The 27,112-nt window shown below is 33.5% G+C and overlaps 1 pseudogene; it reads left to right on the forward strand.

Annotated features, from left to right (window-relative positions):
- Window positions 1-24,516, forward strand: part of LOC140593729 (oxidized low-density lipoprotein receptor 1-like) — a 47,410-nt pseudogene extending 22,894 nt beyond the window's left edge.
- The last annotated feature ends 2,596 nt before the right edge of the window (window positions 24,517-27,112 follow it).

Here is a 27,112-nt window from a genome sequence, read left to right on the forward strand (position 1 = left end):
CCTGACTTTTTGATCATTTTCTTTTCACTATTATACTGTTTTACAGTACTTTATCTTTCTTAGCCAATGATGTTCTGTAATTACTTTCATCACAAAGCATATGCTAAAAATTTCACTAATTCTTTAATATTCCATAGTCATCATAGTTCTTCCAGTCTTCACTTTGATTATGCTTCCCCTACAAATTACTTTCTCTAATTTTTTAGATATTAATTTACCCGGATTACTGAATACTTTATAAGAATTCAGCACTATGCTACAAACTTAGTGGCTATTATCTTAATCCTGAAATAATTTGAAATATCTAAAAAAAATCATTTTTTTATTACTAGGTAATAATAAAACTAATAGACTTATTGTTACAATTTTGTTGGTTTTCCTTTCTGTCTTCATTTCAAGAATATACACATGTAGATAAACATAAAACCATCCTAAATTCACAGTCCTCTCAAGAAACTATTACATCAGACTGGAGTTATGGGTTTCTAGAATGATGGTTCTAAAGGTGAAATAAAATCTCATCAGGGATACATGTAATCCGCGTGACAACACTGGGGGTATTAACTTTATAGCTTGATTAATATAGCATTTGCTAGGTATTGCTCTTGTAAAGTTACCATTTCCTGCCTTCCATTCTGTGTTCTTTGTAGAAAGTCACCAAGTCCTGCCCACTGTAGGTGGTAGTAAACCTCCTGGAAAGGGAGTAGTTGAAATTTTTATGTGACGTTTGTCTTTAGGGGAGCCTGGGTGGCTCAGCTGTTTAGCGCCGCCTTCAGCCCAGGGCGTGATCCTGGAGACCCGGGACTGAGTCCCACGGCGGGCTCCCTGCATGGAGCCTGCTTCTCCCTCTGCCTGTGTCTGTGCTTCTCTCTCCCTGTGTCTCTCATGAATAAATAAACATATTAAAAAAGAAAAAAAATTGTCTTTGGCTTTCCCATTTATTTCTTTCTCAATTATTAAATCATTTATGATTTAATGGGCTCATGAATATTAATTTTATACTTTAGTTATGGTCAAATGGTACCTTATCTACTGTTGCTTAAATTTTTCCATTTTTTGGCCATTGGGAGGTTTTTCAGGTTAGCTGCTGCAGATGCTGTAAATGCCCTAATCTTTATTTTTTTTAGCACTTTCTTACTTTCTGGCATTGTAAGATACTCTGAGCTTACCTTGTATTTCCTTTGTTCCAACCTTAAAATCAGTCATTTCTCCAAGGATCTGTAGTTCCTTTTACCAATAAATAGTATTTAATATCTGGTACTGGATCTGTGCCTTCTTTGTGGAATTTCATTGTTTGTAGGTTCTTCTTTTTAAAATATATTTTATTTATTTATTCATGAGAGACACAGAGAGAGAGAGAGAGAGAGAGGCAGAGACACAGGCAGAGGGAGAAGCAGGCCCCATGCGGGGTACCCTACGTTGGACTCCATCCCGAGTCTCTAGGATCACACCCTAGGCTGAAGGCAACCCTAAACCGCTGAGCCACCGGGGCTGTTCCATTGTTTGTAGGTTCTTAAGTGGACAGAGCTCCATGATATGCTAATTCAGGTATATGCACATATGAATATTTGTTTATGTATCGAACTATCTGTATATATACTAAGCTAAACATGAGCACACACTGATGTCTGTGACTCTCTCTGCTTTCATGGCTAGGATTCACTTTCACCTTCCCTTACACCTTCCCTTACTGCTAAATGTGCCTCTGAAAGTGTGGAATTTTTTTTCTACCAGACGCAATTTACATATTTGTTGAAACTTAATCTGGTGTCAATACCACATTCTCTTGAATATAGCTTATATAATAAATCTGAAATTAGGTAATGTGTACTTCCCAACATTATTCTTTTTCTTCCAAAATTAATTTGGCTATTCTATTTCCTTTTCATTTCCATGTGAACTTTAGAATCAGTTTGTCAATTCTACAAAAAATGTTGCTAGTATTTTTACTAGGATTGTGTTGAGTTTATTTATTTATTTATTTTTTTAATTTTTTTTTTTAATTTTTTATTTATTTACGATAGTCACAGAGAGATAGAGAGAGAGGCAGAGACACAGGCAGAGGGAGAAGCAGGCTCCATGCACCGGGAGCCCGACGTGGGATTCGATCCCGGGTCTCCAGGATCGCGCCCTGGGCCAAAGGCAGGCGCCAAACCGCTGCGCCACCCAGGGATCCCTGAGTTTAGATTAAATTGGAGAAAATTGACATTTTACTATCTTGAGTCTTTTAATTCATCATCACTCTCTTAAAATTGCATTTGAACAGTGTATATCTCTTCAGTTTCTTTCTCATTTCTTAAAGTGCATAGTAGAGATCAGGTATAGTGTAATTGTAGTAAATTACACAGTTGTGATTCAAAGTAAAATTTTCCCTTATCTTTTCTAATTCTCTTCCTTTCCAGATCCATCTCATACTTTCAGGTCACAGATGGAGAAAATCCACTCAGTGGCACATTCTAGAATCCCAACCACTACATTTAGTTGAAAATATGTAGCACATACAAATTTTGTATTGCATATCAGGTTTTAGGTCTAGTTGATACACATTGCACAGATGCTTGTTTTGTAGGCATTACAAGGGAAAAAAATATTTTTAAAAGTTGTATTCTCCAGAGTTAGTTGCAGTTTGCCTTTTGAGTCAGAATTTCACCAGTCTGCATCTTAATAATAAATTATATATCTGGAGATTTGTATGTATAAATCCTTTAAGAATACAAAATGAGAGAAGAACAATAGCTGGGAAATGTAGCCTATTAATTAGATATTTGAGAATAATGTTCTAAGCAGTGAAACTTGACTAATAGTAATATCAAAAATATGTTCAAAGTAGTTTTGATATGTATGTGTAATATGAATAGGAGGAATAGCAACTCTAGTGTGTTGCATGTAACCTCAATGATACTTATTTGTTTGTAGTATTTGTTTAACAAATCATACTTTTTAAGTTTTAATGAAACCAACAAAAAAGGATATGTTATATCTATATAATTTTAAGATTAAATTTACTGTTAAAATTTAAATAATAAGTGGAACAAATCCATAGACACTTTGTAATTTGTATTATATTATATTTATCTAATACATTATAATGTTTTGTAGAAATAAAAAAAATCAGAATTATATATTTTAATATACTCATACCTAGTTAGCATCTTATTTTGTATATTTTGTGAATTAAACTTTGCAGGGTATTTCAGAGAATGATTTACCAAAGTAATTTAGTTTCTTCTCTCCAGAAAGAGGAATCCACAAATTGCTTTGAATTTGTTTTCACCAGAAATATAATTCTGAAGTTGAAAGCTCATGTATATCTCTTTACCAAAATGACTTTATGTTCTACTATTTTTCTCTTCAAAGCATTGATGCACTACTTTATTAAAGGCACTGTCTTCTTATGGTTTCACTGGCAAAAATAGGTAAAATCTTTTTATCGGGTAAAATCTTTTAATTTTGGAAAGCTGAATTGTTTGTCTCATACGTTAACCCAATAGAAGCAAACCAAAAATATAATAGTAAAAATATCTAATTAGATGTTTATTTTGCTGATAAAGCAAAGAAAAAAATAGCCTTAGATGCTCAAACATTTTAGTTATTTTTATAGTACAATAATTTCAAACATAGCCTTGACATGTTTTTATCTAACTCATTCAAAGTTAAAGGATTGAGCTGCCTTTTTCTGGTCATTCTACAAAAAAGTCAGTGAAAATGGCCTAAGCAAATTAATTTCACATATTTTTTATACTTACTGTTATTAAATATGTATTAAGTGCTTCAAAAAGAGAGAGCATACACATGCAAACTAAGAGTGCATTTGTAATTTATTAAAGTAGATTTGAAATGGAGCATTGTCTTGAAATGCATTCAACTTCAAAGTTTTAAATGGGTGAAGGAGATTAAGTTGAATTGACTTTAATACTGTATAAAAGTGGCTGTTTAACTGAGGAATCATTTCTTCTGATAACTCCTTTTCTATCTTGAAAATTTGTTTTGTTCTACATGGGAGCTAGTAATCATTTGAATGCAATTGAATTATCTCTGTATTGGTGGTTTGAGAATCTGGTTATTGTGATTTCATTTCTTTTTTCTCTAAGTCCATCACTCCTCTTGATTTTCCATCTCCAAGGATATGTTCTATGAATTGGTCTATAATTCATCCCTCTTCCTTTTGTTTGTGTTTTTTAGACCTCTGTAAAATATGCCTGCCAGTTAACTAATTTACAAAACAGAATCCTTTTTTCATGGTACAATCAAGATGTAGATGGCAATCTAAGTGAGACACATTGGTTGATCACAGGAGGGTGTTAATATAGAACTACTCTTAGCTATGGTAACATCTAAGACAAAGCAAGTTTGAAGCCATTTTCCCCTTTGTTTACTTTGTAAAGTGGTGAAGGTTATAGAATTGTGTGATGTTAGCTTCTCAATAAAATCTAAAATTAAATAGTAATTTGTTTAAAATCTAGGATAATGTAGTAATAAAAGATTACAAGAAGAAAAAATTATTCTATATATCCAAAAGAAAAAAGTAACATTTATTTGATATTTATTAGTAATTTATTTGAAATAATTTCTGTTAAACTATCCTTAGATATTAACTTTTAGTATTAAAACCCTTGGGAAAAAAAAAACCTTCTCTGGTATATTCATAGGAGAATTTGACTAGCTTCCTAGGTCACTTTATGGACAATGGAAAATTATATCTTATTTTCTTAATAATGACATTAAATAAAACCTATAGGCCAAATGTCCTTTTATTATGTCAGTATGTAAAATATCTAATAAAGTGTGATGTGAAACATTGAATATGCTTTTATCTCTTTCCTATGTATTTTTCTTCCTTGAATGCAAACTCTCTGTTTTGGAATTAACCCCAGTTATGTTTCATAGACTAAAGTTCTCTGTGGCAAAACATGAATAAGTCAGGGGATCTCTGGGTGGCTCAGTGGTTTAGTGCCTGCCTTTGGCCCAGGGCATGATCCTGGAGTCCCGGAATCAAGTCACACATCAGGCTCCCTACATGGAGCTTGCTTCTCCCTCTGCCTGTGTCTTTGCCTCTCTCTTTCTCTCTGTCTCTCATGAATAAACAAATAAAATCTTTAAAAAAACCATGAATAAGTGATTAAAAGATAATGGTCAGGTACAAAAATAGTAATAGAACATTGGCATCAGAATTGTTGCCAGGAAGGGAGCTTGACCTTGGGCGAGGTACTTTTCAGAGGTGGCCATTTCCTGAAAGAGTGACACCATGTGCATCCACCTTTCAGATTACTTTGCAGCTTCTTGAATAATCTCCAGTCCTGAAAGGGAGAACAGAGCCAGATGGTGCAGTACAAAAATCTATGGCAGACAGCAAGCCTATTCCTTCTGTGACCTTAGCAAAAGGTCAACCTTTTGCTAAATTTTATGGTTAAATGTTTAAAGTGAAAAAAGCTGTTTCCCCAAGAATCTGAAAATCTGGGAGAAAAAACCAATTAGAAATCAGATAATCATAGGTAATGTAATGAGTTTCATTATCTATATTTATCCACGTCATATAGATGCAGTACTTTCCCATAAATGCTTACATTAATTTAATGTGCTCTGAATTTCCTTCTAGATTTCATCTTCTATAGATCATTATCATAGGGATTGGATTGCCACATGAAATAGCTGGAAATTCTTGTGCTCGGCATTTTTATTAAGTGAATTTTGAGAAAAATATGCACAGAATCTTCCCTGGGTTTCCAATTTTAGACAGAGAAATCATGATGGTGTAACTGAAGTGAATGAGTTTGCTCCTTGGTGAGTCTTAAGTATAGACTAATCCAGGTGGGAGTGGCTCACAAAGGAATCTATTTGCAGCAAATAAGATCACAGGGAAAACCTTCCAAAACTGTGACTCCCCAAGTGTGAGTGAGTGGGTTACTTTTAAAATAAAGAGTTAGGATGAATATTGAGGGAAGGAAGTTTTGTCATTGCATATTAAGACTGACATAGGGTTGCCCAGGTGTACGTAGAAAACATGCCTACACATGCATCCTATATTGTGTTAATGAAGCTTGTGCTCTTCTTTGGGTAGAACTTCTAACATAATGAGGTAAAAGTAATTGTTGACACTAATGGTCTATCTACGTAGCTGTAAGTTAGTGGTCAAGCTCAAACTGGTTTAAGCCAGCTAGAGCTCTTCTTGTTGTTTGTCTCTAAAAGATAAGGTTGAGTCTTGTGAAGAAAAGGGGTTAGTGAGCATCTTGCTGGTGATGCTTTTAACCTCATTAACCCTATGGGTAGGTTTCAGTGGTAAGAGAGGGTGGAGATTAGGAAGTAGGCAAGAGAAACAGCTTAATATGTATTCCAAAATGACATCTTTTGTAAAGCATAAATCATTTAATTGTATGTGTTCAGAAGCAACAGATTCTGTTAAAGAAAGTATTTCAAAATTTGTCCTGTGCTTAATTTCTTCATTTTCTTTGTTTCCAATCTATTCTTGGTTATTTATACATTCCTAAGCTATATATGAAGCCTTTGTTGTATTTTATTGAGCATGATAGAAAGAAAATATAAATTAGAAGACAGACAAATATAAAATTTCTGACCCAGTAGAATTTTAGGTATCACTAATAGATAATATAGTAGATTTTTCTGGAACAATAAGGCACCAGTCACAGCATGGGGAGGCTCTCCTCTAGAGGATGGGAGCAAATTTTTGCTGTTCTCGATCCTTTAAGATTTTGAATCCCAGCTGCACCCTGGGATTAAATACAGACCTGTGGTGTGGGGCATGCCCAAGGCCTGGGCACAGACAAAGTGAGGATAGGGATCTGATGAAAGCCTGAGACACAAGAGGGAAGACTGTTTGTTTTTCTGTGAAAGCTTCCTAAATGACAGTGGGCCTTAGTTCCCTTCTCTGGGGATGAGAGAGCAGGGTGATGCCATGCTCCTCCCCTCTGCCTTCCTCTCCAGCCCATGGCTTCAGTTAGCAACACAGGACCCCTAGTAGAGGCTGGAGATGCTTACACCAAACCCCAACATCCTGTACTCTGCAGGCACATCTTTTTTTTAAAATACTTATCTATTTATTGTTTGTTTTGCATGAGTATGTTTATTTTTTAAAATATTGTATTTAAATTCAATTTGCCAATAAATAGCATAACACCCAGTGCTCATCTTACCACTGGCCCTCCTTGGTGCCCTCCCCCACTTACACTAACCCCCCACTCTCCTCCCCTTCTGCAACCCTTTGTTTGTTTCCCAGAGTTAGGAGTCTCTCATGGTTTGTCTTCCTCTCTAATTTTTCCCTTATGGGAAAAAATCAATTTCCCTCCTTTCCCTTATGGTCCCTTTCATTATTTTTTATATGCCATGTATGAGTGAAACTATATGATGATGGTCCTTCTCTGATTGACTTACTTCACTCAGCATAATACCCTCCAGTTTTACCCACATCAAAGCAAATGGTGGGTATTCATCCTTTCTGATGGCTGAGTAATATTCCATTGTGTGTGTGTGTGTATATATATATAACATATATATATCATCATATATATATATCACATATATACCACATATATATCACATATATATCATATATATATCACATATATCTATATCTATATATAGATATATGTATCTATATCACATCTTCTTTATCCATTAATCTGTCAAAAGACATCATGGCTTCTTCCACAATTTGTCTATTGTGGACATTGCTGCTATAAACATTAGGGCAGGCACATCTTTACTAGGGCAGATCTGACTGTGAACCAGTGTAGTGATCCTCTCTCCCAGAAGACAGCATAGGCCCCTCACACGCACCAAGTGTACTGATCATAGAATGTTCCAAAGCATCAGTTTCCTGGTGGAACTAGAACCAGGCTTTCTCTCTCTCTTTTTCCCTCTTTTGGAATCAGGCTTATAATTATTTGTTTGTCTGTTTGTTTGCTTTGTGAAAACTTTCATTTTCTCTTTCTTTGGATCAGGGTTTTTTTTTTTTTAAATTTGTTTTGTTTAGTTTTGGTTGGGGTTATTTTAATAAATAAAACAAAGCACACCTGGTTGGGGTTATTTTAATAAACAAATCAAAGCACACATGGTTTAATAAACAAATCAAAGCACACCTGTAAAGATGCAAACACTCCCCACTACAAGCAAGGAAGAACTGTATGAGGACTGATCTGTGAGAAAGAGCAGCCAAAACACAACAGCAGAGTATACACAGAATATACCAGAAACACTTCCTGAAGCACCAGACCCTGGACAGTGCATGACACCTTCTTAATGTAACATTACTCTCAGGAGCAGGAAACATAGCATTATAAGCTTTCGTAACATGCAAAAGACAAAAACCTAGACAAAATGACAAGATGGAGGCATTCTCCCCAAAAGAAATATCAAGAAGAAATCACAACCAGGGATTTGCTCAAAACAAATATAAACAATAAATGTGAACAAGAATTTAGAACAACAGTCTTTAAGAATCCTAGCTGGGCTTGAAAGAAACATTGAAAACACAAGAAAAATCCCTTGCTGCAGAGATAAAAGACCTAAAAACTAGTCAGGCCGAAATAAGAAATTTCATAACAGAGATGCAAAATTGACTGGATATAATCACAGCAAGGATGGAACAAGCAGAGGAATGAATAGAATGAATAGGTTATATAGAAAGATAAAACTACAGAAAATAGAGAAACCAAAAAGAAGAGGGAAAGAAGACTGTTAGATCATGAATATAGACTTAAGGAAATTAGTGATTCCATGAAATGCAATAAAACCAAATCACAGGAGTCCCAGAAAGAGAAAGAGTGAGAAAAATGGGAGAAGATTTATTTGAACAAATTATAGCTGAGAACTTCTGTAATTGGGGAAGGAAATAGGCATTCAAGTTCAGGAGACACAGAGAACTCCCAAAAAAATCAACAAAGATAGGTCAAAATCATGACATATCGTAGTATAACAACTTGAAACATACAAAGATAAAAATAATTCTGAAAGCATCTAGGGACAAACTGTCAATCTACAAGGGTAGATGCATAAGATTAGCACAGACTTGTCCAGAGAAATTTGGCAGGCTAGAAGAGAGTGACTTGATATATTCAGTGTGCTATATGGAAAAAAATATGCATCCAAGAATACTTTATCCAGCAAGGTTGTCCTTCAGAAGATAAAGAGTTGAGATAGAGTTTCCAAGACAAGCAAAAAACTAAAGGAGTTCATAAACACTAAACCACCTCTGTAAGAAAAATTAAAGTGGACCGTTGAACGGGAAAGAGACCAAAAGCAACAAAGACTAGTAAGGAACAGAGACAGTGACTTTACTGGTAATAAAATGGCACTAAATTCATATCCTTCAATAATTACTCTGAATGAAAATGGACTAAATGCTCCAAACAAATGACATAGAGTATCAGAATGGATTGGAAATAAAAAGACCCATCAATATATTTCTTAGAAGAGACTCATTTTAGACCCAAAGACACCTCTGGATTGAAAGTGAGGGGATGGAAAACCATTTATCATGCTAAAGGACATCAAAAGAAAACCAGAATAGCCATACGTATATCAAACTAGATTTTAAGCCAAAGACTATAAGAATTGAAGAAGGACACTATATGATAATAAAATAGTCTATCCCACAAGAAAATCTAAAGTTGTAAATATTTATGTCTCCAGCTTGCAAGCACCCAAATATATAAAACAATGACAAACTTAAAGAAACTTATTGATAATAATACAAAAATACAGGAGGACTTTAACACCCCACTTACAGCAATGGATAGATTATCTAAGCAGAAGATCAACAAGGAAACAATGGCTTTGAATAACACACCGGACCAGATGGACTTAACAGATATATTCATAACATTTCATTCTAAAGCAGCAGAATACACATTCTTTTTGAATGCACATGGAATATTCTCCAAAATAGAATATATACTGGGTCACAAATCAGCCCTCAGCAAATACCAAAAGACTGAGATCATATCATACCTATTTTCAGACCACAGTGCTATGAAACTAGAGCTCAACCGCAAGAAAAATTTTGGAAATACACAGATGTATGGAGGTTAAAGAATATCCTACTAGGAAATGAATGAGTTAACCATGAAATTAAAGAAGAAATAAAAAAATTACATGGAAGCAAATGAAAGTGAAAATATCATAGTCCAAAATATTTGGATGCAGCAAAGGCAGACATAAGAGGGAGGTATATAGCAACACAGGTCTTTCTAGAAAAGCAAGAAAAGTCTCAAGTATACAACCTAACCTTACACATAAAGGAGCTGGAAAAAGAACAGCAAAATAAAGCTGACAGCCAAGAGAGGAAGGGAAATAGTTAAGATTAGAGCAGAAGTCAATGATATAAAAATAAAAAGGAACCAGTAGAACAGATCAATGAAACTAAGAGCTGATTCTTTGAAAGAATTAACTAAACTGATAAACTTCTAGCTAGATTTATCAGAAAGAAAAAAGAAAGGACCTAAATAAATGGAATCATAAATGAAAGAGGAGAGATCAAAACCAACACAGAAGAACTACAATTATAAGAAACTGTTATGATCAATTATATGCCAACAAATTTGACAATCTAGAAGAAATGGATAAATTTCTAGGAACATATAAACTACCAAAACTGAAGCAGGAAGAAAAAGAAAATTTGGGCAGACCCATGACCAACAAGGAAATTGAATCAGTAATTAAAATTCTCCAAAAAATAAGAGTCCAAGCCCAGGTGCCATCCCAGGGGAATTTTACTGAACATTTAAAGGACAATTAATGCCTATTATGGAACTGTTCCAAAAAGAACTAGGAACAGAAGGAAAACTTCCAGACTCATTCTATGAAGCCAGAATTACCTTGATTCCAAAACCAGACAGACACCCCACTAAGAAAAGGAGAATTATAGACTATTATCCCAGAAGAAAATGGATGCAAAAATTATCAATAAAATACAGGGAAAATTAAATCCAACATAACATTAAAATTATTCACTGTGGTCAAGTGGGATTTATTTTTGGGCTGCTGGAGTGGTTCAATATTTGCAAATCAACCAATGTGATACATCACATTAATAAAAGAAGCAATAAGAACTATATAATCCTCTAAATAGATGAAGAAAAACATTTGACAAAATACAGCATCCTTTCTTGATAAAAATTCTCCACCATGTAGGGATAAAGGGAATATACCTCAACATAATGAATGTCATATATGAAAGACCTACAGCTAATATCATCCTCAGTGGGGAAAAAACTGAGAGCTTTTCTCCTAAGATCAGGAACATTATAGGGATGTCCACTCTCACCACTGTTATTGAACATAGTACTAGAAGTCCTAGCCTCAGTAATCAGACAACAAAAAGAAATAGAAGGTATCTAGATTGGCAAAGAAGAAGTCTTTCCAGATGACATGATATTCTATCATGGAAAACCTGAAGACTCTACCAAAAAATTGCTAGAACTGATACATGAATTCAGCAAAGCCACGGGATGTAAAAATCAACATACAAAAATCTGTTGCACTTCTATATGCCACTAATGAAGCAGCAGAAAGAGAAATCAAGGAATCTATGCCATTTAGAATTGCACCCAAACCCATAAGATACCTAGGAATAAACCTAACTGAAGAGCTAAAAGATCTGTACTCTGAAAACTATAGAACACTTATGAAAGAAATTGAGGAAGACACAAAGAAACAGAAAAACATTCCAGGCTCATGGATTGAAGAACAAATATTGTTAGGAGAAAGGGGAACCCTCTTATACCATTGATAGGAATCCAAACTAGTGCAGCCACTCGGGAAACAGTATAGAGGTTCCTAAAGAAGTTCCTCAAAAAGAGAATCCAGCAATTGTGCTATAAAGTATTTACCCAAAGGATATAAAAATACTTACTTGAAGGGGCATATGCACCCCAATGTTTATAGCAGCACCACCAACAGTAGCCAAACTATAGAAAGAGCCCAATGTCCATTAATTGATCAATGGATAAGGAAGAAGTGATATATATATATATATATATATATATATATATATATATATATATATATATATCTCCATACAATGGAATACTATTCAGCCAAAAAAAGAAAAAGAATGAAATCTTGCCATTTGCAGCAATGTGGATAAAGCTAGAAAGTATTATGCTAAGTGGATTAAGTGGATTAAGTATTATGCTAAGTGGATTAAGTCAGTTAGAGAAAGGAAAATACAAGATTTCACTCATATGAAGTTTAAGAAACAAAACAGATGAACATAGGAGAAGGTAAGGAAAAGTAAGATAAGATAAAACCATATGGGGAGGCAAATCATGTGAGACTCTTAATTATAGAGAATAAACTGAGGGTTGCTGGAAAGGAGGTAGATGGGGAAATTGGCTAAACAGGTGCTGGGCTTAAGAAGGGCACTTATTGTGATGAGCACTGTATATAAGTGGTGAATCACTACTTTCTACTCCTGAAACTAATGCCACACTAAATTAATTAACTTGAATTTAAATAACCACTTGGAAGAAGAAATGAATAAAACAGTTACAATTGTTCCAGAAAAAAAAAAGCCGAACTAATTGAAATGGTAAGGAGAATGGTGGCTACCAGGGGCTATGGGATGGAGTAGATGGATAGATGTTAGTCAAAGGGCACAAACTTCCAGTTTTAAGAAATAAATTCTATAAAGCTAATGGAATAGCATGGTGATTACAGTTAATACTACTATAGTGTAATACAATTATTATATACTTAAAAGTTGCTATGATAGTAGATCTTAAATGTTCTTACCAAAATAGATGTGGTAATGATATGATGGGATGAAGTATTAACTAACTTCATAGTGGGAATCATCTTGCAATATATAAACATATCAAATTAACATGTTGTTCACCTTAAACTCACACAATGATATATATGTCAATTATACCTTGATAAAGCTGAAAAAAAAAGCAAAAACCTCAGATATACTTCCATTCCCTTTCTATTCTTGTATGATTTTAGGTTTCGTATCTTTTTTTTCAGCTTTAATGAAACATAGTCTTTGTGGTGAAAGCATTGAAATTCTACTCCTTTAGCAAATTTCAATTATATAATATGGTGTTATCATATTCATTTTACTAAAAGTTTATATCCTTTTACCAACCTCTCCCTGTTTCCTCCACTCCCCAACCCTTGACAATCAATCTTCTGTATCCATGAGTTTGATTTTCTTTTCCAGATTCTATTTGTTGTTCTCTGTTTAGCTTATTTCACTTAGCGTAATGTTCTCAAGGTTCATCATGTTGTGGCAAATGGCAGGATTTCTTTCTTTCTCATGTCAAGAGTAATATTTCTGTGTGCATGTATGTGGCTTATTCGTTAAAGTGTTTTCTTTTTAAAATGCATGGATATATAATTACTCAGGTGTAGAGGTGATTAATCATATCAAAAGGGTACACTACAGCAAGTTTATTTCATTCTAATAGAATGAATGGATCCATGAATGAAATACCATATATGTCCATATGTATATTTTTCATATTTGTTTATTATAAGTTATATTCAAACATTAGATATCAATATTTTTTTTGTCACTTATACCTATCTGAATTCTTACCCAATGCAATACAATCAGATTTTTAAATTTAGATTCCGAAAGCAAATAAAATAAAAATGAATTACAATATAGGCAAAAAGTCAACGTATGATATTTTTTTAAGTCTCAGTTCTCTCCATCCCTAAATTTACTGAGATTTTTAAGTGAACAGTAGTGTTATTATTCTTTTTAGCCAACCAACCTTGTATTTCATATATTAAAAGATAAAATGCAATATATATTTAGGATTATTTGTACGATTGATCTGAACTGGATACAGAAGAGTGGAAAACATGACAACTGCCTGTCTAAAGTATCTTGTGTGGTTTCAACCAGACTGGCCTAAATATACATTCATTTCTATGAGGTTATAACCCCAATGATGAGAGTCATATCTATTTTTGTTTATATACAATATCTATTTTTACTCACTACAAATATTGAGCCACGGGAGACCAATAAATAGTAAATGGTAGATTGTTGGTGGCTACCCAATTTTATTTATTTAAATAGAACTTGTATTTACTTGAAAAAAAAGTTGGTGGAGGGGGGATGGTACCAAAAAAGCTTAAGCCAAACTGTCAATATCTAGATCTATAGATTTTATTATGTGGTTTATATCTTCAATAGCCATTTGTTATAGGCTGTCATTTAAATCTACCTTTAACAGGTATCTGTTATTTCCAGTATTGCTCCTTTTCTTATTCCTCTGGTTGTCTAGACTAGGTTCCATGTACCTACATCTTCCTTCAGTACATATCCAATTCTCACGAAAATTTTCATTATGGACTATTAATTACAATTGTTTTATGAGAGTGGCTTTTCCTAATTTATTTCCAGATTATGATTTACATAAGCCAGATACTATTAAAAGGCTTGTTTTACATAATTTAATTAAATAGGAATAATTTTAGTTTTGAAAAACTATTAGAAATATATCCAGCTGCTTTCACATTTCCTCTGTGGTTTCTTACCAAAGTTAGTCTCATACAACTGTAAGTAGCTGACCCACTTAGGCTAGGTCTGGACTTTTCACCAACTCTAGGAGGATAGTAGCAGAACAAATCTTTTCAGTCACCTGCCAACATCTTTGTGGGCTCTTCTTCACCATTGAGGAAAGAAATCATCTAGAAGGCTTCACAATGTCCAATGCTGAAAACTCTGAGCAGCCTCCAGGTATTTTTTTTAATTCAAAATCCTATATCATTTTAATGAAAATAAAATTTTAATTCTTTGTCTATCATAACTGCTGGTTATGATTATAACAGAGACATAAAAGCCTTTAATTTCTTTAATATTTTTCAGATATACTGATAGGATACTTTTAAATAAAATTAACAGAAATAATAATCTGTTTCCTGGCTGAACCCAAAGTGTAATCAATCATTTAAATAGTTTTAGCTGAGTGGGCTGTTGGATGGAAATGTGATTTGAATGTCTTTGATTTCACTACTACTATAATATTGTCTAGCAATTTTTGAAAATAGTAATGAATCTTTTAAATTAAGTTCTAATATCATTTGCTTTACAAGATTATAAATTAATTGTGCATTTTCTTTATGCTAAAAGAAATCACAGAGGAGACAGAGACAATTCCTATTGTAGACTTGGAACCACCACTTGGCCTTCCTCCTCCCCTTCCTTCACCTCCTCCTTCTCCTCCTCCTCCTCCTCCTCCTCCAGAAGGTGAATGGAGAACAATCTCTGAGCCCACTAGGATGAATGGTACAGTATATATACACTAGATTTTATGCATTTATGTTCTCTCTTTGTTATCTTAAGGTACTTTACTTGATTTTACTTTTCTCTAGCTGTTACTATTTGGGAATTTTACAATTTAGAGAAAATATAGAGATTAAAAAATTTTCAAAATGTATATAGAAGTAAAACAAAAACACATTGTCTAACAAAGACATACACTAAAGAAAATACTCAAAGGTAAAAGAAGCCATTTGTCCAAATTTAGAAATGTTTCCTGATGTGAAATTGAGAGACTTAAACATGATCAAAATTCAAAATTTAAAATATGATCATGATTTAAATCTGCACTCCAATGTTTATAGCTGCAATGTCCACAATAGCCAAACGGTGGAAGGAGCCTCGGTGTCCATCGAAAGATGAATGGATAAAGAAGATGTAGTATATGTATACAATGGAATATTACTCAGCCATTAAGTTTCAGCAAACTTGTAAAAAAAAAAAAAAAAGAAAGGTAGAACCCAACTGTATGATTTCCTCCTTTTGATCATAATGAAACATTTAGTAGAGCAGAATTTCTCAACTTCAGCACCACTGACATTTTGGGCTAGATAACTGTTGTGGGGGATGGTCCAATGACTATAGGACATTTAGCAGCATCTGTGGCTACTACTCACTAGACACCAGTAGCACTTACCCCTCAACTGTTACACCAAGAATGTCTCTACACACTTAAGAATGCCCCTTGGGGACAAAATTGCCTCTGGTTGATAACCACCATTACATTATTCAGAAAGTTGAGGAAATTATTTGGACATTACTTATTAATATTATAACCATTCTATATGATGGCGACATTTCACCTTATTTCGGAAGTGTAATTCTTCAGAAGTATAAAGACTTTTTTTTAAAAATTTTTATTTATTTATGATAGTCACAGAGAGAGAGAGAGAGAGGCAGAGACACAGGCGGAGGAAGAAGCAGGCTCCATGCACCGGGAGCCCGATGTGGGATTCGATCCCGGGTCTCCAGGATCGCGCCCTGGGCCAAAGGCAGGCGCCAAACCGCTGCGCCACCCAGGGATCCCATAAAGACTTTTTTTTACACTAGAGTCTATAAGTTTATTTCAGAAGGAAATCAAGGAAAGGCTATAAACAATGATGACTGAAAGTTTGTTTTCTAGAATGACAATGTAACATATTATTGTAGTGAAACTGAGGAAATTATAGATGATGTTTGGCCTGAAACCAATTATCACCCAGTTAAATATTCCATAATATTTATAGTAATTCTTTAGTGGAAGGATATACCACTAATAAGCAAATTCAAATAAAGAATTCTATCTTAACAATAACAGAGGTTTAAAATAAACAGGGATGCCTGGGTGGCTCAGCGGTTTAGCGCCTGCCTTTGGCCCAGGGCGTGATCCTGGAGTCCCGGAATTGAGTTCTGCATCGGGATCCATGCATGGAACCTGCTTCTCCCTCTGCCTGTGTCTCTGCCTCTCTCTCTCTCTCTCTCTCTCTCTGTGTCTCTCATGAATGAATAAATAAAATCTTAAAAATAAAATAAAATAATTAAACACTTCCCCATCTGATTATATTAGTGAGGATAAGATAATCTGAACTGAAATATTATAGTTGGCATTTAAGGATATTTAATACCTGTATGTAAAATTTTCATCTGTGGTGGAAATCCCCAAGACCATGCTCAGGTTTGATGATTGGCTAGGAGAATTCATGTGGATACATGTACTTACAGCTAAGGTTTATGACAATGCAAGGATACCAAACACAGGAAGCACAGGGAAAAAGTACAGGGAGTGAAGAATAGTGGAGAGGAGGCTCAAGCTTCCAAGTGTCTTTTCCCAGTACAGTCACATGGGTCACACAAATTCCTTCAGTAAGTTGTGACAATGTGCCCTCCCAGGAAACTCATTAGAGGATTGGTGTTTAGGATCTTTATTGGAGCTGATTATAGAGGCAATCTGTGGCTGGCATATAACAAAATTCCAGACAGAATTCCAGAAGGAAAATAGGTCTTCATCATATATTATGTGGTGTGCACAAACAGTTCAGGAATAAAGACCCCTCTTATCAATAACTGTGGTGGGAATCCTCCTGATATCTAGGTTTCCAGATGCCAGTCAAGGCCAACCTTACAAGCAGACCTTTCAAATAATGGTAATCAGGTCTGCTATGCTAACCATTTCTGCACATCCTGTTAAGTAGGTTTTTTTTTTTCTTCCTTCTCAGTCAGCCTAAAAGTTCACAGTAATTCACATGTTGGATAATATCAGAAAATTTGAGACATTTTAGAGCAGTAACAAATGGAAAATAATGGTATTAATCTTTCAAATGACAGAAGCTCACAGTATCTCTAATTATCCCTCACTCTGTTTCTCAGCTTCTTCTTTTCCTTTTCTCTGTAAGGAATCACTCCTGTGATCCTGGGAATCTTCAGCCTGCTGCTCTTGATATTTTGTGGATTCTTTGGTTATCAATGTAAGTCTGATTAATTAGGGGAAATTTTTTCTCATATTTCTTTAAACCGTTTTCAGATAATAGTTTTAGGTAAACATTTGGTTACCACAGTGAAAAAAGAACAGGCAAAAAATGACACGAAATTATCACAGCTTTTTACTACATGAATGAATTTAACCTTGTGAACTCTCAATAACTGCAATATTTTTCCAGAAAGGCAATTTTATTGCAATTACTGTAGAGATATTGATAGTAATGATTATTATTATTTGAAAATTATAATTTTCTAAGAAATAAGCTCAATGAATTTACAACAGTACTTAGAAATCAGAAAATAACTTCTTTTATGATTTGTTTAAATTTTCAATGTCTCTAGCATCCTAAATTAGATCAATAGAATGTTTTTATTATTACTAAAGTTATTTCCAACTGGTGATTTAAAAGTAAATGTTCTTCTTTGATATCACTAGTTTGATACTCAAAATTCTATAATTTTGATCCAGAGGTGAAATTCTAAACATTAAATCAACCAGTCATGATGCTAAAAGATTTATTCAAGACACTGTTGTTTTTGCTGTTTGTTTTATTGGGTTGGACCATTTTTATATTAGTAGAAACATGCATTCAAATTTATAAGGAAATTATGTTGATATTTTAGATTTAAGCATAGACTTCAGAAGTAATAGTGGATAAATGAAAGAGTATTTGGCCAACTATCTTTTCACAGCTTTTGAAAACATTTATGGAGAACTTTTGTAAGGAGAAAAATAAAAAAAAATGTACTTTATAATTGAATACACTGCTGTTTTGTAATTAAGCATGTGTTTTATATGTATCGGGAATTCTTGTTCTTAGACTTTCAAACTGTTGAGGTAACAACAACCAATATGAAGAGCCTTCATGAATGGATGGAGCTTTTCCAAAACAGAACCGAAAAATGTCTAAAGATCCAAAAAGTTCTTGCCCAAAATAAAGGTAATATGAGAGTTAGAACAAACTCTCTATACAGAATGCTAGTTTCTTTTTGCAGCCCTAAAATGGTTGGTTGCATAATGTAAATGGTTGGTTGCTCTCTGACACAGCAGCATGGTGGTTTTGATGGCTTCTTGCCCCTTCTCCCCATCATCTTCTGAAACTGAGTGAGTCAAACATTTATGAGACACAGCCTCCTACATTAACTATCTCATTCCCTCATTTATTCATTCATATTTGTTCTGTGCACACTAAATGATAGCCATTAGGCTGGTGATCAGTATGAACATCGCTTTTAGGAAGTTAACGAGAAGGCATATAAACCAAAAAAAAAAAAAAAAAAAAAAATCAAAGTGTCCAGATGTGTAGTAGAGATATGTACAAGATATTTAGGGAGCATGGAAATGGGAGAATTTAAATATATGAAAAATCATAGTGTTTTCATAGTTGCTAAACGCCTCCTAAGGAGAGAAGTTTAAAATACTAGAGTCATCATAAAGCTTATTTTATGCTAAATAATTATAATATAAAATAGTCTGTTTATGATAAAGAGATTTTTTTTACAAAGGCCTTGCATTACAATATTATTTCCTGTGAAGTATCAAATTTATATCGAATAATTAAATCAACCCATCTGAGAGTCCTTTAGTGATATATTGTGTTAAAAGACAGGTTTCTTTCTTTTTCTTTTTTTTTTAAGATTTTATTTATTTATCATGAGAGAGACAGAGGCAGAGACATAGGCAGAGGGTGAAGCAGGGTCCATGCAGGGAGGCCAACATGGGACTCGATCCCGGGTCTCCAGGATCATGCCCTGGGCCTAAGGCGGCACTAAACCGCTGAGCCACCTGGGCTGCCCTCTTTTTCTTTTTCTTTTTTAATTGATATATGCTTAACATATAACATTGTGTAAGTTTGGGGTGTATGACATGTTGGTTTAATTCATTTACATATTGCAATGATTACTGGAGTAGTGTATCATGTCACATAATTATCATTTAAATTTTGTATGAGAGCAATTAAAATCTAGTCTCTTAGGAAGTTTGAATTTATAATACAGTATTGCTGACCATGACCACGATGTGTGCATTTTAAAAGGCTGGTTTCTAAGCAATTGATTGTTTCAGCTAGAGATGAAACTAATTCAGAAGAGAAGGGAATTGAACCAAAAATATCTGTATATTTGCCACTTGATAATTTCATTATTATGACTCTTAAAATCGCAAAAAATAATCCAATGTAATGTGTATTCTCATCTATTAAGTCCTATTGTCCTATGTAGAAACACTAGAGTGGGTCCAAAGCCAGAAGGAGTATCTCATTGAGGCTTTACAAGAACTAAAGGAGAAACAAGGTAATGTGAAAGAAATTGAGAAAATTCTGAGTTGACGATAATTATTTTTTAAAAATAATAAGTCTTAATATCAGTCATATTTATCTTAAAAGGGAAACATATGAAGCAATAGGCCTTGTTTGTGGGCTCTGAGGATCTATGGGCTCTAAGCTATAAATATCTTTTTCTTCCTAGGAGACAGGTGTGGACCTCCTCTGAATCACTGGGTTCAATACAAAGACTACTGCTACCATCAAACTATGGAAATGGTTTCTTGGTTAAACTGTTCTGATCTTTGTATCTCTTTGAATGCTACATTTTTAAAGACGGAAAGGAGTGTATTGAAGGTGAGATTGTATTTTATTCTTTGCTTCTGGGATATGAATATGTAACAGGACCACTCAAAGGAAGTAGTGTTCACTGTGGCTGTAAGAGCAGAGAAAGGAATACTCTCTTGCTTCATTTTTCACTCATCTTTTCTTGGTGTGCTGTGCTTCAGCACACCTTTCTTTTCCCAACACACCAGGCATAACTTCCCTGTAAAAACATTGCATTTGCTGCTCCCACCGCATGCAATATTCTTCTCTCATATAGCCATGACTAACCACTTCAAGTGTGCATTCATTCAGTTATCACCTCAATGAGCCTGCCCTGGGAACCCATTTTACTTTGCAACGTGTGCACCATTGCCCACCTTCCATCATCCGCAGTTGCCCTCCTCTGTACTCCTAGTCCTTCTGGCCCTGCTCTAATTTTTTTTTCTTTTCCTTTCTATTTTTCCTTTCCTTTCCTTTCCTTTCCTTTCCTTTCCTTTCCTTTCCTTTCCTTTCCTTTCCTTTCCTTTTTCCTTTTTCCTTTCCTTTCCTTTCTTTCCTTTCCTTTCTTATTTTATTATTTTAATTGCAGTATGGTTAACATACAGTGTTATAATAGTTTTGAGTATACAACATAGTGATTCAATAACTCTATATGTTATTCAGTGCTTATCATGATGTGTACTCTTTTTTAAAAAAAGTTAACTCATTCTATTTAATTCCAAGATAATGAAGTTATTCTTTATTTTTTGTTAAGTGTACTCTAATCCCCATAACCTAATTCACCCATCCCTCCCCTCCTCTCTGGTAACCATCAGTTTGTTCTCTCTAGTCAAGAGTCTGATTTTGATTTATCTCTTTGTTCTTTTGTTTTGTTTCTTAAATTCCACATATATGTGAAATCATATGGTATTTGTCTTTCTCTGACTAGCTTATTTTGAATGGCATTATACCCTTTAGATCCACCCATGTTGCAAATGTCAAGACTTTCTTCTTTTTAAGGTCGGGTAATATTCCATCATATATGTATATATGTGTGTGTGTGTATATATATATATATATATATATATATATATATATATATATACACAACATCTTATTTATTCATCTCTTGATGAGTCCTTGAGCTGTTTCCATTTCTTGACTGTTGTTAATAATGCTGCAATAAAAATAGGTATACATATATCTTTTCAAATTAACGTTTAGTATTCTTTGGGTAAATATCCCTTAGTGCAGTTACTAGATGATTGGGTAGCCCTTTTAAGATTTTGCAGAACCTCCATACTATGTTCCACATTGGCTGTGCCAGTTGCATTCCCACCAACAGTGCATGAGGATTCCTTTTCCTTTTTTTCCACATCCTGGCCAACAAGTGTTGTTTCTTTGTTGTTGACATTAGCCATTATGACAGGTGTGAGATGATATCTCATTGTGGTTCATTGCTTTAATTTCTTTTATAGGATTTGTCATCTTCTTACATATCATTTGTATATATGATGTTTACTTCTATCTGGACTCAATACCCCCAAGCTGGGGTTTTCCTCCTTTTTGTTCAGTTGTATAGTTTGATCTAGAAGACTAAGCACAGCATTGAATAAGTGATAAAATGAGTTAAGCAAGGTAATTCATTTTTAGTGTGCAGTGTCCTCCTGAATATGCAATTTTATGTTGGCTATCTTTTCTTTTTTTCTTTGCAGTTAATTCCTAGTTTGAGAAAAGCACAGATGCTACAGAACTGAATTTTTTTTTGATATTTCCTTTATCAGTGGACATATATATATACTGCAGTATTTTTATTTTTGTTTCTTTTACTTCTCACCTGACACAAATTCCATATTTTTCATCTCTAATGTGCTTTTAGTATTAATACTTTTGTACTTGTTGGTTCCATGCAGACTATCATGAAATTAATTGCAGTAAATCGTACTTGGCTTGGCCTGTCTTACAAGAAGGAGGACAATGAATGGAAGTGGGAGGATGGCTCCTCTCCTTCTCCTCGGCTGTAAGTTTCCAATATATAACCCAATTCCTAATTCCTTTCTTAATGTCTTTTGCTTAAAGAACTTGAGGAAATAGAGATTACCAGGGACAGAATTGAGACAAGTCATTTAGATATTTCATAATTAGTGTAACTATGCCTCTATGATTAGATGATCTGATTAATTACAATTTTGGATAAGGAATGTAATGTGGAGAAGATATTATTATATAAAGTTTGGGACATCTCTGTTGTTCTTAGGGGAAGAATTATAAAATTGTCACTCCTTGGCCAAGGAATTCGGGTCCTTTTTATGGTTTCAAGCACATATTGGTTAATTGTGATCCAGAAACACTGCATTAGACAACTAGGCAAAATATATATATACATATATCTGTTTATATATTTATATATATATGTATATATATATAAATCTGTTTCATCACTATGTGACAAACTTAGATTTTGTTTATTTTGATAATTTTGATAGTGGATTATTTTTATTTTGTCCTTTTAGGTTATGTTTGTCTAATGTTTAGTGAGACTTTTTTCCTATAAATTAATAACACTTTTGACCTTTTTATCCTATTTATTTTAATTTTTTTGGAATGGTTTCTTATATATTAAGTTTCTAAGACATGGATATTTTTCTGGACTTGCCTATACTGTTGTGTCAAATTATTTGTCTATGCTTATGTTCATGGTTGATAATTTTATTTATTACTTTTTTGGGTTTTAAATATGAATTTTATTCTTCTTCCTTTGCCAAATGAAATATCATATTTGCTTTGAAGTAACATTCTTTCATTTTAAATTATTCAGAAACGCAAGATATATCTTTGGCATATTTTCATTATAAGTGTCCAAATAAGTTTGTCTTGTAGGAAATATAATTTTCAAATTAATAGTTATAAAGGATAAAGGGGTTTAATATTATCATCTCAAAATTGGTTTAAATATGCTGGGTTTTTTTAATGAAGACTTTGATATTATTATATCAGGTTTCTTATGTGATCATGATCTCTTTATATAGGTTAATCACATTCCCACAATCACAATAAATTTCATCAATCTTCTAGAAAAGGAGGAATGTTATAAATACTACGACAATAAAAATATCTCTTAATTTTAGTAACCAGACTCAAGATGAAGTTGTATAACATGGTTGATCATTTTTGTTATTAGAATTTTGTGACTTGAATGTTTTCTTCTACTTCAAACCCTGTACAATGTTTGATACACAGAATACTCAGTAGGTATGTTGAATTAATGAATGGAAGAATGCATAAAATATAGTGGAAATTTATTTTTCCTACCCAGTTCAAAATTCTCTTTTTCCTAATTTCTTTGGCATTTTGAAAAGGAATGTATTATGCACTTAATAATTGAGTAGATAAACTTCACCTTTTCCCAGAAGTACTAGATAATCAATTTTGCTGTGGAGTTGATGAAAGGTAGTTTTATTGACAATGACCTAAAAAACTCTAGATCTCTAGTCAAGGACTAAATTCAATCAGAGTATTTGATAACATCTGCTGTATGGCATTTATGTCAGTAGTGATTTTTTAGATTGAAGAACACATCAGATCAGCGGGAAGAGTTCTGACATACTACACACACACACATATGTACATATATATATACATTTTAAATTTCATTGCTAATATTGGCTATCTGATATAATGTATTTACAAGCAAAATACTCCTCCATCTGCAGCTGTACATGCATAGTTGAATGGTTTCTATTATGCCAATTTATACTTAAAACATAATTTTATATCTCAGGCCATATGTCCTTTCATGCTATTGCCATAATTTTCTAGCCAGAGCATTCTCTTTCTCACTAGGCTGGTGTATATTTTCCCACTTGTAAATAATTATCATATTTTGTGAAACTTATTTATGGGTTCTATACTCATCTCTTCTATCAATGTGTGAGTTCTTTATTAAAAAGAGGGAGAGTGTCTTTACTGCATTGTTTGACAGCACTAGGCATAATGAATTTCACACAGTAGTTTTTAAATAACACTAGTTTGAACATAGTGAGTTTGACCAGTGACTTGTGTTTTCTACATTTCCCCAGGGGTTTGCCAGAGCGAAATCTGGATTTCCAAGGGAATTGTGTATATGTAAATTCACACACTGTTGGTACTGATAACTGCACTAAGTCCTCTTCATGCTTGTGTGAGAAGGCTGCCCACTAAAAATCAGACGAAGAAAGTTAAGAGAAAAGCTATGAAGCTCACATCTCAGACTCAAGATCTGCCGGTCTTTATTCTATTGTTTTTTTTTTCATATTATTTGTAACTTTTTTTCATGGCAGAAACTGATAATGACATTATGATAGAAGAAGGCAACGTCTAAAGTTGTAGCAGGAATACCACAGTAACCCAGAAAAGTTAGAAATTCAGAACCTGTTTGATTTTGTGAGAGTTATATAAATGAACTAATAAACATGTCATTTATTGTGACCACTTAGTCTTTTTGGATCTGTTTTATATTTCAAAGTCTATTTATTCATTTATAGTTATGATCCTATGGAAACAAACCTTCAGAAGAAATATAATGGGAAATATAAGCAATAAACGATTTAACACATACAAAGGATGTAAAAAATACAGAATATCACAGCAACAAAAAGCATAACATTAAAAAAATAAAACAAATTTCTGAAGTCATCTATTTTCAAAATTGCTTGCCGAAGTCTTCCTAGCATATTTTAAATATATGTTTCACTTTTATCTTCAATTCCTTACTTCCCCTTTTAGGTAGTGGAAAAAATATATTTCCTGTCAAAGGCTACTTTTAAATAGACTTGGATCAACTCTCAATTATCTCCCCACACTGTTTCAAGCTTTATGTCATTAATTTTCCCATCACGTACATGCAACCACTTCCATTTAAAGTACATTACTTCCAAGAACATACCCATGCATTTGTACCCATCCGGTTCTACGCATATCCCCTTCAATTTGCCTCTTATGTAGGCTTCTTTTCAAAGTAAATGCACTCAAAGGAAGAATCCACCCAGATTATATACTTTTTCACTTTCCGATAATTACCCAGAACATTGTTATTTGTCTTTTCTTTTTCTCCTCTTTATTGAGACTGCTTTTGTTTAAAATGCTAATGGTCTATTTGTTAGTCATTCATTCATTTCAAATTTTTTTATTTGTCTTTCTGGTTTAGGCAGTGTGTTTAATTCACAAATCCAATTTATTTCAATGCTCATACTATTTACTTACAGAATTTTACTGGATTACTTATTTCATTCTTCTTGACACTTTGTCATCATCATCATCTTTGGATATAGTATTATTTTACTTTGAACAGTTCTGCCCCTTCTTGGTTTTCTTCCTTCCACTCTGGTCCTATACTTATAGTTTCCTTAATAGTTCTTTCTCTAATTGCTCCCTAATGTTTTTTAACTTGAAGTTTTCATTAGGGAACATTCATTTCTTTAGGATGATATTTGATTTATTGACAGGTGTGGTAAAGAAACCTTTGCTGTAAGAAATTTCAGGCCTGGACTCAAATATTTTCTATTACAATACTTATATATTTGCCATCTGGCACATTATTCACCTATGACTCTCAATTTCCTAGGTCACAAGATTGGGATGATAATAGCTATACCTCCTAGCTGTTTGAGGATTAAAGAGCATCATTGTTTGAAGCATTTAGAAGAATGATTAGATTAGAGGAAGTGTTTGGGGTTAGCTATTGTTTTAGATGAGAAGAAAATTTTTATGCTCCTTGTAAACTGTGGAACATAATATGACTTAAAAGTTTTCTTGTTAGAAATTTTGGTGATTAAAAAAAAAAGAAATTTTGGTGATTAAATACTCTTCATACATATGAGACTAATCTTTTTACCTCCTTAATCTACCTTCCATTTTCTTTCATTCCTTCCTATTCCCTTTTTCATTCAATAGTCTGCACAGGTGTTTCTTTTTTTTTTTTTTTTTCCTATCTTCTTTTCCTTTTACCTGTTCTACAAGTCATGTTGACTTTATTAATTACAGGTAACAGAATTCAATCTAGCTTTGGAAATATACTTGGTTACTATGTATAATTGAGGAAAAAAAAGTTTGAGTGAACAAACCAAAGGAAAGGTAGCAAAACAGCTTGGCCACAGGAAAATGAGCTAGGAATCTTAAGTCTACCAGCCACTTGTGCTGATTTTCTCTGCCTTTCTCTTTCCATGTGGGTTTTATTTATTTATTTTTTCATGAAGACACATTCCTTTCTTGTAATTGAAAACATAGACAATAACTACTTTCAGACATTCATGTTATATCTTTTCTTATGAGAGAGTTTCCTGTTTAATTTTACTAGAAAAAAATATTTACCATGTTAAGGGAGGGCTAAGCCATCAAAATATGGCCACCTCAGCTATAGGCATATGTATGGAAGGGGGAGAAGTTCTCAGAAAAAGCCTATAGTCTGACTAACAATAGCATGAATTTCCCTACAATCATACACTGATTTTTCCTGTGTAAATAAAAGTTCCTACAAATCAAATATATTCCTCAGGAAAGTCTAGATATTTTAAGAAAAATAAAATAAAATAATAGCAAGCATATATTTAAATTTTACTCTGTGTCAAGTGCTATTACAAGTGATTTATATATGTAAATCAAATTTATCCTCAAATAAAGTAGATTGCAATATTTTATAGAAAAAAGAAGTGGCTAATTTAAACTTTCTAAGGTTATAGAACTTGTTAGTGGCAGAGCTGGAATTTGAACTCTAATATCTTAATGTAAAAGTCTGTGCCCTGAAACACATTAGCATATA

This window comes from Vulpes vulpes, chromosome 8 (genome assembly GCF_048418805.1).
Source record: "Vulpes vulpes isolate BD-2025 chromosome 8, VulVul3, whole genome shotgun sequence".
NCBI lineage: Eukaryota > Metazoa > Chordata > Mammalia > Carnivora > Canidae > Vulpes > Vulpes vulpes.